The sequence below is a fragment of the Triticum aestivum genome, chromosome 4B (assembly GCF_018294505.1).
Source record: "Triticum aestivum cultivar Chinese Spring chromosome 4B, IWGSC CS RefSeq v2.1, whole genome shotgun sequence".
NCBI classification, from domain to species: domain Eukaryota; kingdom Viridiplantae; phylum Streptophyta; class Magnoliopsida; order Poales; family Poaceae; genus Triticum; species Triticum aestivum.
In genome coordinates, this window is record NC_057804.1 from 446,953,679 (window position 1) to 446,968,187 (window position 14,509).

Genomic DNA, 14,509 nt, shown 5'->3' on the forward strand with positions numbered 1-14,509 from the left:
ACCCTTGAAGTGACCAGCCATAACATCCACCTCACGTTGATAAGCCGCCATGAGTGGATCCTTAGAATCCCAAGTACCAGAGACTTGCTGAGCCACTAAATCGGAGTCCCCAAAGCATCATACCCGGATTAAGTTCATTTCCTTAGCCACCCAAAGACCATGGAGCAAGGCCTCATACTCAGCTGCATTGTTACTACAAGGAAACATCAAGCGGAGAACATAACAAAATTTGTCACCTCCAGGGGAAGTAAGAACAACTCCAGCCCCCGAGCCCTCCAATTGTCTGGACCCGTCGAAGTCAATAGTCCAGTATGTGTTATCCGGTTTATCCTCCGGCGCCTGCAACTCTGTCCAGTCATTTATGAAGTCCATGAGCGCTTGGGACTTGATGGCAGTACGAGGCATATATTTTAACCCGCGAGGTCCAAGTTCGATAGTCCACTTAGCAACTCGGCCAGTTGCCTCCCTGTTTTGGATGATATCTCCCAAAGGAGCGGAACTGACCACGGTGATGGGATGGCCCTAAAAGTATTGCTTAAGCGTCCGGCTCGCCATAAAAACTCCATACACAAGCTTCTGCCAATGTGGATATCTCTGCTTCAACTCAATAAGCACCTCACTGATATAATAAAGCGGCCGCTGAACCGGATACTCCTTACCTGCCTCCTTGTGCTCCACCACAATAGCCACGCTGACAGCCCGGGCGTTAGCAGCCACACATAACAGCAATAGCTCTTTATCAATGGGGGCAGCGAGAACAGGTGGCTTGGCTAACTGCTTCTTCAAGTCCTCCAACGCTACATCAGCAGCATCACTCCAGACAAAGTTGTCTGTCTTTTTCATCATCTGGTATAAAGGGATAGCCTTTTCTCCCAACTGGCTGAAAGCCGGCTCAGCGCTGCAATACGACCTGCCAAACGTTGTACATCGTTGATACATGCCGGTTTAGCCAGAGAAGTGATGGCCTTGATCTTCTCCGGATTAGCTTCAATTCCCCTGTTAGACACCAAAAAACCCAAGAGTTTGCCTGCCGGTACACCGAAGACGCACTTGGCCAGGTTAAGCATCATTTTACAAACCCGGAGGTTATCAAAGGTCTCCTTCAAATCATCTATCAATGTCTCCTTCTTCCTGGACTTCACCACAATATCATCCACATAAGCATGAACATTGCGCCCAATCTGCTTGTGAAGGCAATTCTGCACGCATCGCTGATAAGTCGCCTGGGCACTCTTGAGCCGGAAAGGCATAGACACATAACAGAAGGCTCCAAAGGGGGTTATAAAAGCTGTTTTATCCTGGTCCTTAACCGCTATCTTGATCTGATGATAACCGGAATAAGCATCCAAAAAACTCAAGCGCTCACAACCCGCCGTAGCATCAATAATCTGATCAATACGAGCGAGAGCAAAAGGATCAGCTGGACAAGCCTTGTTCAGATTCATGTAATCCACACACATGCGCCAAGTGCCATTCTTCTTAAGCACCAGCGCCGGGTTAGCCAGCCACTCAGGATGAAAAACCTCAATCATAAACCCAGCCGCCAAAAGCCAGGCTACCTCCTCACCAATGGCCTTGCGCCTTTCTTCATTGAAGCAGCGAAGAAACTGCTTGACCGGTTTAAACTTGGGATCAATACTGAGAGTGTGCTCAGCGAGTTCCCTCGGTACACCTGAAATGTCAGAAGGTTTCCATGCAAAGATGTCCCGATTCTCACGGATGAACTTGATGAGCGCGCTTTACTATTTCGGATCCAGGTTAGTACTGACTCTGAACTGCTTGGATGAATCGCCAGGAACAAAATCAACCAATTTAGTCTCATGAGCCAATTTAAACTTCAAGGCGGGATCATGCTCTGTAGCTGGCTTTTTGAAAGATGTCATCTCCGCCGGATCAACATTGTCCTTATAAAATTTCAACTCCTCAGTTGCGCAAACCGACTCGGCGTAAGCTGCATCGCCCTCTTCACACTCCAAAGCTATCTTCCGGCTCCCATGTACTGTGATGGTCCCATGGTGACCCGGCATCTTGAGCTGCAGATAAACATAACAGGGTCGGGCCATGAACTTAGCATAAGCCGGCCATCCAAACAGAGCATGATAAGTGCTCTTAATCTTCACCACTTCAAAGGTTAAGGTTTCTGATCTGGAATCATGATCATCTCCAAACGCAACCTCCAGAGCTATCTTACCAACCGGGTATGCCGATTTACCAGGTACCACACCATGGAACACAGTGTTTGACGGTTTAAGGTTTGTATCTGTCAGCCCCATGCGACAGAAGGTCTCATAATAGAGGATATTGATGTTGCTCCCTCCGTCCATGAGTACCTTTGTGAACTTATACCCTCCAACCTGAGGTGCCACTACCAACGCCAGGTGACCCGGATTATCAACCCGTGGCGGGTGGTCCTCTCGGCTCCATATGATGGGTTGTTCAGACCAACGCAAATAACGCGGGACTGCCGATTCGACCAAATTTACTGTCCTCTTATGAAGCTTCTGGTCGCGCTTGCATAAGCTAGTGGTGAAGACATGATACTGACCACTGTTCAACTGCTTCGGGTGCCTATGATAACCCGACTGTTGCCGATTTCCCTGATTATTCTGCTAGTTGTAACCACTTTGGTTGTTTTGATTGTCGGGATTACCTTGGAATCCCGAGCTTGAACCGCCTCCACCATAACCCGGTCCATGGAAACCGGATCCTGAACCGCCGCCTGGTCCTTGACCATCTTAGTAAAAATTCGATTTTTTGAACTCCTTCATGATGAGACAATCTTTCCAGAGGTGTCCAGATGGCCTTTCCTTCGTCCCGTGTCTTGGTCAGGGCTGGTTTAATAGATGCCCAAGATTGATGCCTGACGGTCCGGTCTGTGGGGGCGGTTTACCCTTACGGCGCTGACAATTATTCTGCGCATTGGTGTTAGCTACAAAGTCAAAATTATTCTCAGCCTTGCACTTACCATTGCCTCCCTGGTTTGCCGGATGGAGCTGCTGCCCCTTGGTGTTGCTGCTCCTCTTTCCCTTCCTCGGCTTTTCATCATCAGACTCGGGGTCCTTGGTACCATCAGATTCAGCGTACTTAACCAAGGCCGCCATGAGTGTCCCAATGTCATTACAATGATGTTTAAGCCGCCCCAGTTTCTGCTTCAGGAGTTTGAAACGACAATTGCCTTCCAACGTCAAGACCCATGAATCCGCATTGATACGATCCGACGAGTGCAGAATCGCTAAAACCCGGCACACCCAATGAGTCGTCGATTCACCTTCTTCTTGGACACAGGTGGCTAAGTCCACAATTGACATGGGCTGCTTGCATGTGTGTTTAAAATTCTGGATAAACCGGGCCTTTAACTCGGCCCATGATCCGATGGAGTTAGCTGGGAGCCCTAACCAAGTCCGGGTCATCCCTTCCATCATCAGGGGGAAATACTTAGCACACGCCACTTCACTAACATCTAGCAGTTCCATGGCCATCTCAGAACTCGCAATCCATGCCTCAGGGGATAAATCAGATGTATAGTTAGGCACCTTGCAAGGACCCTTGAAATCCTTAGGCAAACGCTCATTGCGCATGGCCGACACTAAACACGGTACACCCAAATTTATAAAGATCACACTTGGCTCAACTAAAGTTGTTGCACGAACCGGAGTAGGCTGACGTGCCGCATAATGTGCAGCTAACTTGGATTCTCGACGCGCTCTGCCCTGGTCAACTATGTTCTGGGCATCAGCTCCCCCTCCTGTCGGGTTAGGCCCACGGGGCGGATTATGGTTCCGTCCAGTGCTTGACACGGCTGGTTCTTCAATATGCCTGATGTAACTTAGGCTTGGGCGAGGGGTGGAATGAATCTTGTCTCCACTATACGAATAAGCCTGATGCTGAGCCAAAGCCGTTTGAAGGAGATCTTTGGCCCGCCGTGTCTCAACCGCTGCCGGAGACTCGTCTTCCATTGGAATAGCTGCCAATAGTGACGCCACAGGGATCATGTTCTCCAAAGGGGTAGAAAAATGACCCGGTGGTGTTGGCATGTACTGAGGCGGGTCATTGTTCTGTCGAGGTGGGTCATTCGTCCGTGGCTGACCCGGCGCTCCTGTCCCAGGTGCTTCGACCCAGTTCACCACTACCGGGTTACTGGTTCCCGCCCCTGGCGTGTTACAGAGATTCCTTGCTTCATAAACCGGTGGTAGATGAGACCGATGCCTCCTCCTCATCACGTCGTTTGAAGCGTTCTGATCCAGCATGAGCCGGTAATTTTCCGACTGAATCCGCTATGCCTGAGCATCCAAAGTGGCCCGCTCCTCAGCCATCCTGGTTTCCTCAGCCGCCATGTCCTCCTTGGCCTGAGCTATCTGATCTCACAGTTTCGTGACCTCCGCATTATGCTGATCCCGATTATCCAGGTTAACTTTTGTGGTCAACAATGTCGTCAAGGCGTCCAATAAACCGGATAGGACTTGAGCCAGCGGGCGTGCAGGGCCTCCTTCCCGGGCTGCCGTTGCCATTGTCGATCCGGAAATTATTGCCACCGCAGTTGAGGAGTGTTGCGCGGGCTGCATACCGGCCATGAAGATCGCAACCCGATTTGGCAGTTCAAGGGGGTCCGTAATACTGTTGCCATCAGAACAGCCCCCAAGTCGGCCATCTGGCAGCTGGTACAATGACTCGGTCTCACCGGTGGATGACTCACCATCTGAATAGACAACCGTCTCACCGTCGAATACCGGTTCAGATTTTGCACCATTGATGAATCCTACGAAAGCACGCTTCATGGCGGGTTGAACTCGGGCGGGGCTTGCACGCTGAGCCATCTCGATGAGGTCAGTACAGATGTCCGGCTCAGGGCCCGGTTCGCCGATCATCCCAATGAAGACATGAATACCTCTGAAGGGGACCCGGTACCCGTACCCGATTGAGCCAGCGTCAGGGCCGCAGCCTGCGTCGTCGATGTAGAGCTTGCCACGACGACTCTTGGTCAGACGGCCCACTGCGTATCCCTTGAGTCCTTTGAAATTGCCCTCTAAGAACTTGAAACCATCATGCGATGGCCCCACGTTGGGTGCCAACTATCGTGGAATTGTCACATTAGATGTCCTAGTGTGAGGACTTAGTCGTGGAGCCATCGCAATGAGATTATCTTAAAGGGGTTAAACCGGACAAAGGACATGGGGAGTTTATACTGGTTCGGCCCCTTGCGGTGAAGGTAAAAGCCTACGATCCAGCTGAGGTGGAATTGCTAGGGTTTCGATATCCAGGGAGCGAATACGCGTATCCTGGCTCTCGAGTTGTTGTTTCTTGTCCCTAAACCGCCGTCGGGTCGTCCCTTTATATACCCAGGTTGACGCCCGTCGATCTATAGAATCCCGAGGTCGGTTCATAAACGTGTCCGGCTCGGTATCTATTCTTTCCTACCTTACCTTACAAGTTACACGCCTATGGCGGTTTATGTCTATGGGCCCTAACCTGCCTCTACGCTTTGGGATTCCTTGTTAAGTTTCCTTCATAAGTCGCCGTCTTCTATAACTTCATGGGCTTCAATATTGGCAACCTCTCTGAGGATAAACCGGCCCCTCCCAGGCGGTTTATACCCACCAGTTATATCCCCAACACTTACCATGTTTTTTAGCAACAAAGTCTCTTTTATCATATCTTTTATTCTTAGGTTGTGGGTTATCAAGATCAACAACTGGTTCTATCTCAACATCATTATCTAGTTCTTTATCATTAGGTTGAGTGTCTTCATGAACCTAATCATCATCTTTTTCATTATCAGAAGGTGAGTGTTCATTACCAGATTGAGTTTCAGCATCAGAGGTAGAAATTTCATTATCATTATCAGGAGGTTTTTCTATTTCAGGTTCACCAGAGGCAGACAAAGTCCTATCATTTTCCTTCTTATTCTTCTTTTTAGATGGACTAGGTGCATCAGTGTTAATTCTTTGAGAGTCTTGTTCAATTCTCTTTGGGTGTCCCTCAGGATAAAGTGGTTACTGAGTGATTTTACCTCCTCTAGTCGCTACTCTAACAGCAAAGTCACTTATATTATTGTTCATTTCATCAAGTAACTCCCTTTGACATTTAGCAACTTGTTCTAATTGAGTTTGAACCATAGAGGCATGCTTTCCTACACCTCTAACATCATTTGAGATTCTAAATAACAAGTCACTTAGGCGAGCAATCATATCAAAGTTGTATTTCAATTGTTTCATAGCATTTGCATTGAAGTGATCTTGCTTTCTAATGTAATTATCAAAATCATAAAGGCATTCACTAGTATGTTTATTATGAGGATCATCACTATCATTGAATTTCATTAAAGATTTTACCTCTACCACCTTAGGTGGTGGTAGTGCTTCAATCCCATGTACTTCTTTGATATGTGCTAAATTTTTAACATGCTCGGCCTTAATACCTTTTTCCTTCATAGATTTCTTTGCCTCTTGCATATCTTCAGGATTGAGATATAAGATGCCCCTCTTCTTCGGAGTGGGTTTAATAGGTGTTTCCGAAGGAGTCCAATCATCATAATTTTTCAATATGTTATTCAATAATTCTTCAGCTTGCCCAATAGTTCATTCCTGAAAACACAACCAGCACAACTATCTAGAAAGTCCCTAGAAGCATCGGTTAGTCCATTATAGAAGATATCAAGTATTTCATTTTTCTTAAGAGGGTGATCAGACAAAGTATTAAGCAATTGTAGAAGCCTCCCCCAAGCTTATGGGAGACTCTCTTCTTCAATTTGCACAAAGTTAAATATTTCCTGCAAGGCAGCTTGTTTCTTATGAGGAGGGAAATATTTTCAGAGAAGTAATAAATCATATCCTGGGGACTACATACACAACCAGGAGCAAGAGTATTGTACCAAGCTTTAGCATCACCCTTTAATGAGAAAGGAAATAACTTGAGAATATAGTAATAGTGAATCTTCTCATCATGAGCAAAAAGGGTGGCTATGTAATTAAACTTAGTAAGATTTGCCACAATAGTTTCAGTTTCATAACCATGGAAAGGATCAGATTCAACCAAAGTGATTAACTCTAGGTCGTAATCCTTATCATCAATAACAATAGGTGAAGTAGCAAACTCGGGATCACATTTCATTTTAGCATTCAGAGATTTTTTTATACTTGCATAATAATTTCTCTAGATCATCTATATCCTTACAGGCAAGAATGTCTCTAGTTGCCTCCTCACTCATAGTACAACCTTCCGGTACCTCTGGCAATGCATATCTAGGAGGACTAGTTCTAGTAGGTGTTTCAAGATTTTCTGTTTCAAGTTCATCATCAGATTCAACAATATCATGTTGTCTTACTTTAGCTATTTGTTTATCAAGAAATTCACCTAGGGACACATCATCATCAAGCAAGGTATTAGCGTCATCATCAGTAGCATTCATAGCGGAAGTAGCCTCATCAATAACTTGCGGCATATCAGAATTAATAGCATGTTGTTGTGTTGCAAGTTTACTTATAACAGAAGGTGAATCCAAAGCGGAGCTGGATGGAAGTTCCTTACCTCCCCTTGTCTTTGAGGGAAAAATCTTAGTCTTACCATCCTTTAGATTCTTCATAGTGATAATATGATAATAATCCCAAGTGACTCGACAAATATAGCTATGCTCCCCGGCAGTGGCGCCAGAAAAAGGTCTTGATAACCCACAAGTATAGGGGATCGCAGTAGTTTTCGAGGGTAGAGTATTCAACCCAAATTTATAGATTCGACACAAGGGGAGCCAAAGAATATTTGAAGGTATTAGATGCTGAGTTGTCAATTCAACCACACCTAGAGATTAATTATTTGCAGCAAAGTGATTAGTAGCACAGTAATATGATAGTTTTGATGATAGCAGGAGTAGCAACAGTAACGGTAATAGTGATAGAGGTGATATTAGCAGTAACGATAGCAGTAGCAGTAGTAGTAAATTAGCAAGAAGAATATAAGATAAATTCATAGGCATTGGAACGATCACTCGTTGGATGATATTCATCATGAGATAGTTATAACCTAGGGTGATATGGCACTAGCTCCAGTTCATAAATTAATGTAGGCATGTATTCCGTAAATAGTCGTATGTGCTTATGGAAAGAACTTGCATGACATCTTTTGTCCTACCCTCCCATGGCAGCGGGGTCCTATTGGAACCTAAGGGATATTAAGGCCTGCTTTTAATGGAGAACTGGAACAAAGCATTAGCACATGGTGAATACATGAACTCCTCAAACTACGGTCATCACCGGGAGTGGTACCGACGGTTGTCACTCCGGGGTTGCCAGATCATAACACGTAGTAGGTGACTATAACTTGCAAGTTCGGATCTAGAACATGGATATAATGGTGATAATATAAACGGTTTAGATCTGAAATCATGGCACCCGGGCACAAAGTGATAAGCATTAAGCATGGCAAAGTCATAGCAACATCAATCTCAGAACATAGTGGATACTAGGGATCAGGCCCTAACAAAACTAACTCAATTACATGATGAATCTCATCCAACTCCTCACTGACCAGCGAGCCTATGAAGGAATTACTCACTCCCGGGGGGGGGGAGCATCATGGAATTGGCGATGGAGATGTGTTGGTGATGTCGAAGATCGAAGATCCCCCTCTATGGAGCCCCAAACAGACTCCAGATCTGGCCTCCCAATGAAGAACATGAGATGGCAGTGGCTTTGTCTCGTGAAATGTGACAATTATTTCTCTCAGATTTTTTTCTGGAATAATGTGATTTTATAGCACCGGTTTCAGGGTCAGCGGGGCCACCAGGTGGGCAGCACCCACCCGGGCGCGCCTGGGGGGGGGGGGCAGGCGCGCCCTGGTGGGTTGTGCCCACCTAGGTGCCCCCTCAGGTATCTCTTGGCTCCCTAAATTCTCTTTATTGATATAAAAAATCCTCAAAAAGTTTCGTTCCATTCCGAGAACTTCTATTTCTGCACAAAAACAACACCATGGTAGTTCTGCTGAAAACAACATCAGTTCGACGTTAGTTTCATCCAAATCATGCAAATTAGAGGTCCAAACAAGAGGAAAAGCGTTAGAAAAAGTAGATACGTAGCAGACATATCAGTAGCCTCCGAGCCTTCGGGCAACTTGGAAAAGTTGCACAGAGGGTTTTAGTGGGTGTCGATGCAGTATATGACGTCGAAGATGCCGGTTGCAGCCGACAGTGGGCGTGAAACAGGGGCAGCATGTTCCAAGTGGGGGAATGCAAGCACACCCACTGGGTGTAGCCTCTGATCCTCCGGGCAACTTCAAAAACTTGGGCGGAGGGTCTTGCTGTTGATGATGAAGCCAACTGTGACGTCGAGGGTGACGGGCGCGGACATGGAGTCCGCTAGCTGGAGGGCGCGGGGCCATGCCGGATGCAGGCGGGGAGTCCGCCGGCTGAGTGGGGGCATGCGAGCGCACCCACTAGGTGTAGCCACCGAGCCTCCGGGCAACTAGGAAAAGTTGGGCGGAGGGTCTTGCTATTGATGATGAAGCTGACGGTGACGTCGAGGGTGCCGGGCGCGGACACGGAGTCTTCCGGCTAGAGGGTGCGGGGCCCTACCGAACGCAGGCGCGGAGTCCGCCGGCTGAGTGGGGGCGCACGAGCGAATCCACTGCGTCGATGTGAAACGACACCTATGGGATCACGAGGTCTCTTCTGCGGTTGCGGGGGCGCGGGGTTGTGAGAAGAGCATGATTAGCAATCAGCACAAGGATTGTTTACCCAGGTTCGGGCCGCGAGGATGCATTAAACCCTAGTCCTGCTTTGGTGGATGTATTGAGTATTCTTGAGCTCTTAAACTAGCTACGGTGACTGCGTGGTTCAAAAGAGCCGAATCCCTCTCCAGTACGCCATGGGCCTCCTTTAATAGTCGAAAAGGGGCTGCCACAGTGGCACACAGGAGGTGGAAAGGCCTACAGTGCTATGAGCTTATCGCTCATATTACAGGACAAGGAGCATTTAATGCGTAGCTTAGGTGTCCTCTTGCTTTATCGGGGACATGAGTGAGGCCCGTCCTGTCCGTCGATGCTCCTCCTCGCTTTGACACGCGCCCTGGCCAGCGATGCATGCGGCGCCATGTAGGCAGGCAAGCAGCTGAGGTGGCACGGTGGTGGAGCCTTCACGAAGATCTGCATGCCACCATGCAGGCGTTTGCTGAGTTGGCCTGGAAGCTGCATGTTGCCACGCAGGTGCCTGCCCAGCTGGTTGGGCTGGCAGCTGCATGCGAATGGCAGTGGAGACTTGGTTGGTGCGGGTGTGGCAGTGGCCCCGCTGACGCCCTTGGCAAGGGTCTTGCTGGGTGGCCCGGCAAGGGTCTTGCCGGGTGGCCCGGCAAGAGTCTTGCCGTGGCGTGCTGACGTCCCCGACAAGGATCTTTCCGAGGGTCTTGTGGGTTTCCTCGGCAAGGATCTTGTCGAGGATTGTTGCCTTCCAATCCTCATCTGATCTTGAATATTCTTTTTCTTCACAAAGATCTGCATGCCACCATGGAGGTGCCTCCCGAGCCCTGGCCCAAAGTGGTTGATGGTGTTGGAGACCATGGGTTCGAGGGTGGCTCACTCCGCTGGTGTGGGTGAGCCGCACCAGTAAGGGGCTTGCCGGGGCTGCCCCGGCAAGGGTCTTGCCGGGGAAACCTGCTTCATCCATCTGCTCTCTTTGGCGTTTGCGCTAATTGTTTTTGTGGCTTCGACTCCTCCCTTTTGCCCTGCTAAGTGTGGCTTTGGCCCGTGGCTCTGACTACCCGCGCACAAGTAAGGGGTACAAAGGAGTGCCCCTACTTTAGTACACCGATAGGAGCCCCCGGGCCTGGGCCACACATAGGCGCAACGCATTGTTGGGCCAGGCCCAAAACGGTGCGCGGGCAGGTGGGGCGGTTTTTACCGCAGTAACTTTCCGTCTGATGCGCTTCCCCACGACTTGCGCGACGTGGGGGAGGTCATGCGTGACGCAGGGGGAATGTGCGGGGCAGTTTTCGCATGCATGCATCGTATCGCAGTTAATGGGAAAGGAGGCGGCCCGCGCCTTCCCTGTAAAAAGGAATAACCGCATGCGCGCTGCTCACTTTACCCCTTCCCTGCGTCTTCTCCAATCTTGGAACCGCGCCCCCTTTCTTCCTCCTTCTCGAGCCCCCCATCTTTTTCCACCATCACTGCACTTCCGCCATCCTCTGCCCTCTTGCTTCTCGTAGCCCCCATGGCGCCCAAATCCACCAAAGGCAAGGGAGTGGCCAAAGATGCTGGGACGATGGAGCAGCCGGAGAGCAAGCTGGTGGCGCGACGAGTGCAGTTGGCCTACTTCCGCTCGACAGTCGATGTGTTCGAGCTCCGGGATTCCTTCAAATCTCTGTGGGGGGTGAAGTCGGGGGGAGAAACGACGGGGCATCCAGCCACACGCGTCATCCCCGCCAACTGCGCCGAGGCCGCCCCAAATCGGTACCCCTTCTTTGTCGACTACTTCTCCTGCGGGCTCTGTCCCCCCTTCTCCGATTTCTTCAATGACATTATGCACACCTACGGCTTCCGCCTTCTGGATTTCACTCTGAATGCCGTGGCGTGCATGGCTCTCTTCGCGCACCTCTGTGAAGGCTTCGCCGGGGTGCACCCCAACACGGCGCTCTTCCGCCACTACTTATCCCCTCGGATCCAAGCGGGGGTGCCATCTCTGGTTGTGTCGCCTGGATTCTGAGGGCCAAGGGGACGTACTCGGAGGGCGCCATGAAGGACAGGTGGGAAGAGTGTCGGGGCCGGTGGTGGTGGATTGAGGAGGAGGACCCGCCAGCATTCTACGAGGTTCGCCGGGAGCCGCCGGTCTACGGAAACGATTGGGGCAACATCGACGCCGACAACGAGAAGCTCACGATTGCCACCACCAGGATCCTCCGGCTCACCGAGGCCGGGCTCACCCTCGAAATGATCGCGGCGGACTTCAGCCGCCGCCGAATCGCTCCTCTTCACAACAAAGGGAGGCCGGCCTGGCTTTTCACGAATGTTGCTGACATCATGAGGCTCCGCCCCGGCCTCGACCACAACCTGACGGTGCTGAGGCACGCCCATCTCTGCCAACGGATCTTCTAGCTTGAGGTCAATAGTGACGGCGAGGTTGAGAGGTCCGGCAAGGCTGCGAGGGCTGCCAAAAGGCCGGCAAGGTTGCCAAGGGGCCCTTTTCAAGTTGCTGGCAGGAGTGGTCCCGCTGTGCAACAATTCTCGCTGGTCCAACATCATGACCATGATGCCGGACTTCAATACGCACGGCCTTGACCCGAGTTGGGTCGAGCCGGACGAGCTCCAGGTGCAGGAATTCTTCGACACCTTGCACAAGGGGTACATCACCACCGAGCCGCGGCTCATCCAGGATAGCTCACAGGCAGAGCTGGACTACATCGCCGCCAGGGTGGCGGAGGTGGAGCTCGCCAAGGAGGTTGGCAGCACCGGCAACATGGAGGACAAGGCCGCGGCGGAAGTGGAGGAAGAAGAGCTTGCCTCGCGGGAGATACGTCTCCAACGTATCTAGAATTTTTGATTGTTCCATGCTATTATATTACCCCTTTTGGATGTTTATGGGCTTTATTTTACACATTAATATCATTTTTGGGACTAACCTACTAACCGGAGGCCCAACCCATATTGCTGTTTTTTTTCCTATTTCAGTATTTTGAAGAAAAGGAATATCAAATGGAGTCCAAACGGAATGAAACCTTCGGGAGCGTGATTTTTGGAACGAACGTGATCCAGAGGACTTGGAGTGCAAGTCAAGAAGCAGCCGAGGCTCCCACGAGATAGGAGGGCGCCCCCCCCTATAGGGCGCGACCCCTGTCTTGTGGGCCCCTCGGGCGTCCACCGACGTACTTCTTCCTCCTATATATACCTACGTACCCCGAAAACATCCAGGGGTAGATGAAACACAATTTCCACCACCGTAACCTTCTGTATCCACGAGATCGCATCTTGGAGCCTTCGCTGGCACTCTGCCGGAGGGGGAATCGACCTTGGAGGGCTTCTACATCAACATCCTTGCCCCTCCGATGAGTTGTGAGTAGTTTACCATAGACCTATGGGTCCATAGTTATTAGCTAGATGGCTTCTTCTCTCTTTTTGGATCTCAATACAATGTTCTCCCCCTCTCTTGTGGAGATCTATTCGATGTAAACTCTTTCTGCGGTGTGTTTGTCGAGATCTGATGAATTGTGGGTTTATGATCAAGTTTATCTATGAATAATATTTGAATCTTCTCTGAATTCTTTTATGTATGATTGAGTTATCTTTGCAAGTCTCTTCGAATTATCAGTTTGGTTTGGCCTACTAGATTGATCTTTCTTGCCATGGGACAAGTGCTTAGCTTTGGGTTCAATCTTGCGGTGTCCTTATCCAGTGACAAAAAGGGTTGCGAGGCACGCATTGTATTGTTGCCATCGAGGATAACAAGATGGGGTTTATATCATATTGCTTGAGTTTATCCCTCTACATTATGCTATCTTGCTTAATGCGTTACTCTGTTCTTATGAACTTAATACTCTACATGCAGGCAGGAGTCGATCGATGTGTGGAGTAATAGTAGTAGATGCAGGCAGGAGTTGGTCTACTTGTTGCGGACGTTATGCCTATATACATGATCATGCCTAGATAATCTCATAATTATTCGCTTTTCTATCAATTGCTCGACAGTACTTTGTTCACCCACCGTAATACTTATGCTATCTTGAGAGAAGCCACTAGTGAAACCTATGGCCCCCGGGTCTATCTCTTATCATATTTGCTTCCAATCTACTTTTATTTGCATCCTTACATTTTGCATCTATATTATAAAATACCAAAAATATATCTATCTTATTTTACTATCTTTATTAGATCTCACTTTTGCAAGTGGACGTGAAGGGATTGACAACCCCTTTATTGCGTTGGTTGCGAGTTCTTTGTTTGTTTGTGTAGGTGTGTGGGACTTTTGAGGATCCTCCTACTGGATTGATACCTTGGTTCTCAAAAACTGAGGGAAATACTTACGCTACTATTGCTGCATCACCCTCTCCTCTTCGAGGAAAACCAACGCAAGCTCAAGACGTAGCAAGAAGGATTTATGGCGCCGTTGCCGGGGAGGTCTTCGCTCAAGTCAAGACATACCAAGTACCCATCACAAACTCATCTCCCTTGCATTTACATTATTTGCCATTTGCCTCTTGTTTTCCTCTCCCCCACTTCACCCTTGCCGTTTTATTCGCCCTCTCTTTCCCAATCTCCTCCTCTCTTTTTCGCTTGCCTTTTTCCGTTTGCTTGTGTGTTGGATTACTTGTTGCCATGGCGCAAGATAATACCAAGTTATGTGATTTCTCGAATACCAATAATAATGATTTCCTTAGTACTCCGATTGCTCCTCTTAATGATGTTGAGTCTTGTGAAATCAATACTGCTATGCTGAATCTTATTATGAAAGATCAATTTGCCGTCCTCCCTAGTGAAGATGCCGCCACTCATCTAAACAACTTTGTTGATTTGTGTGATATGAAAAAGAAGAAAGATA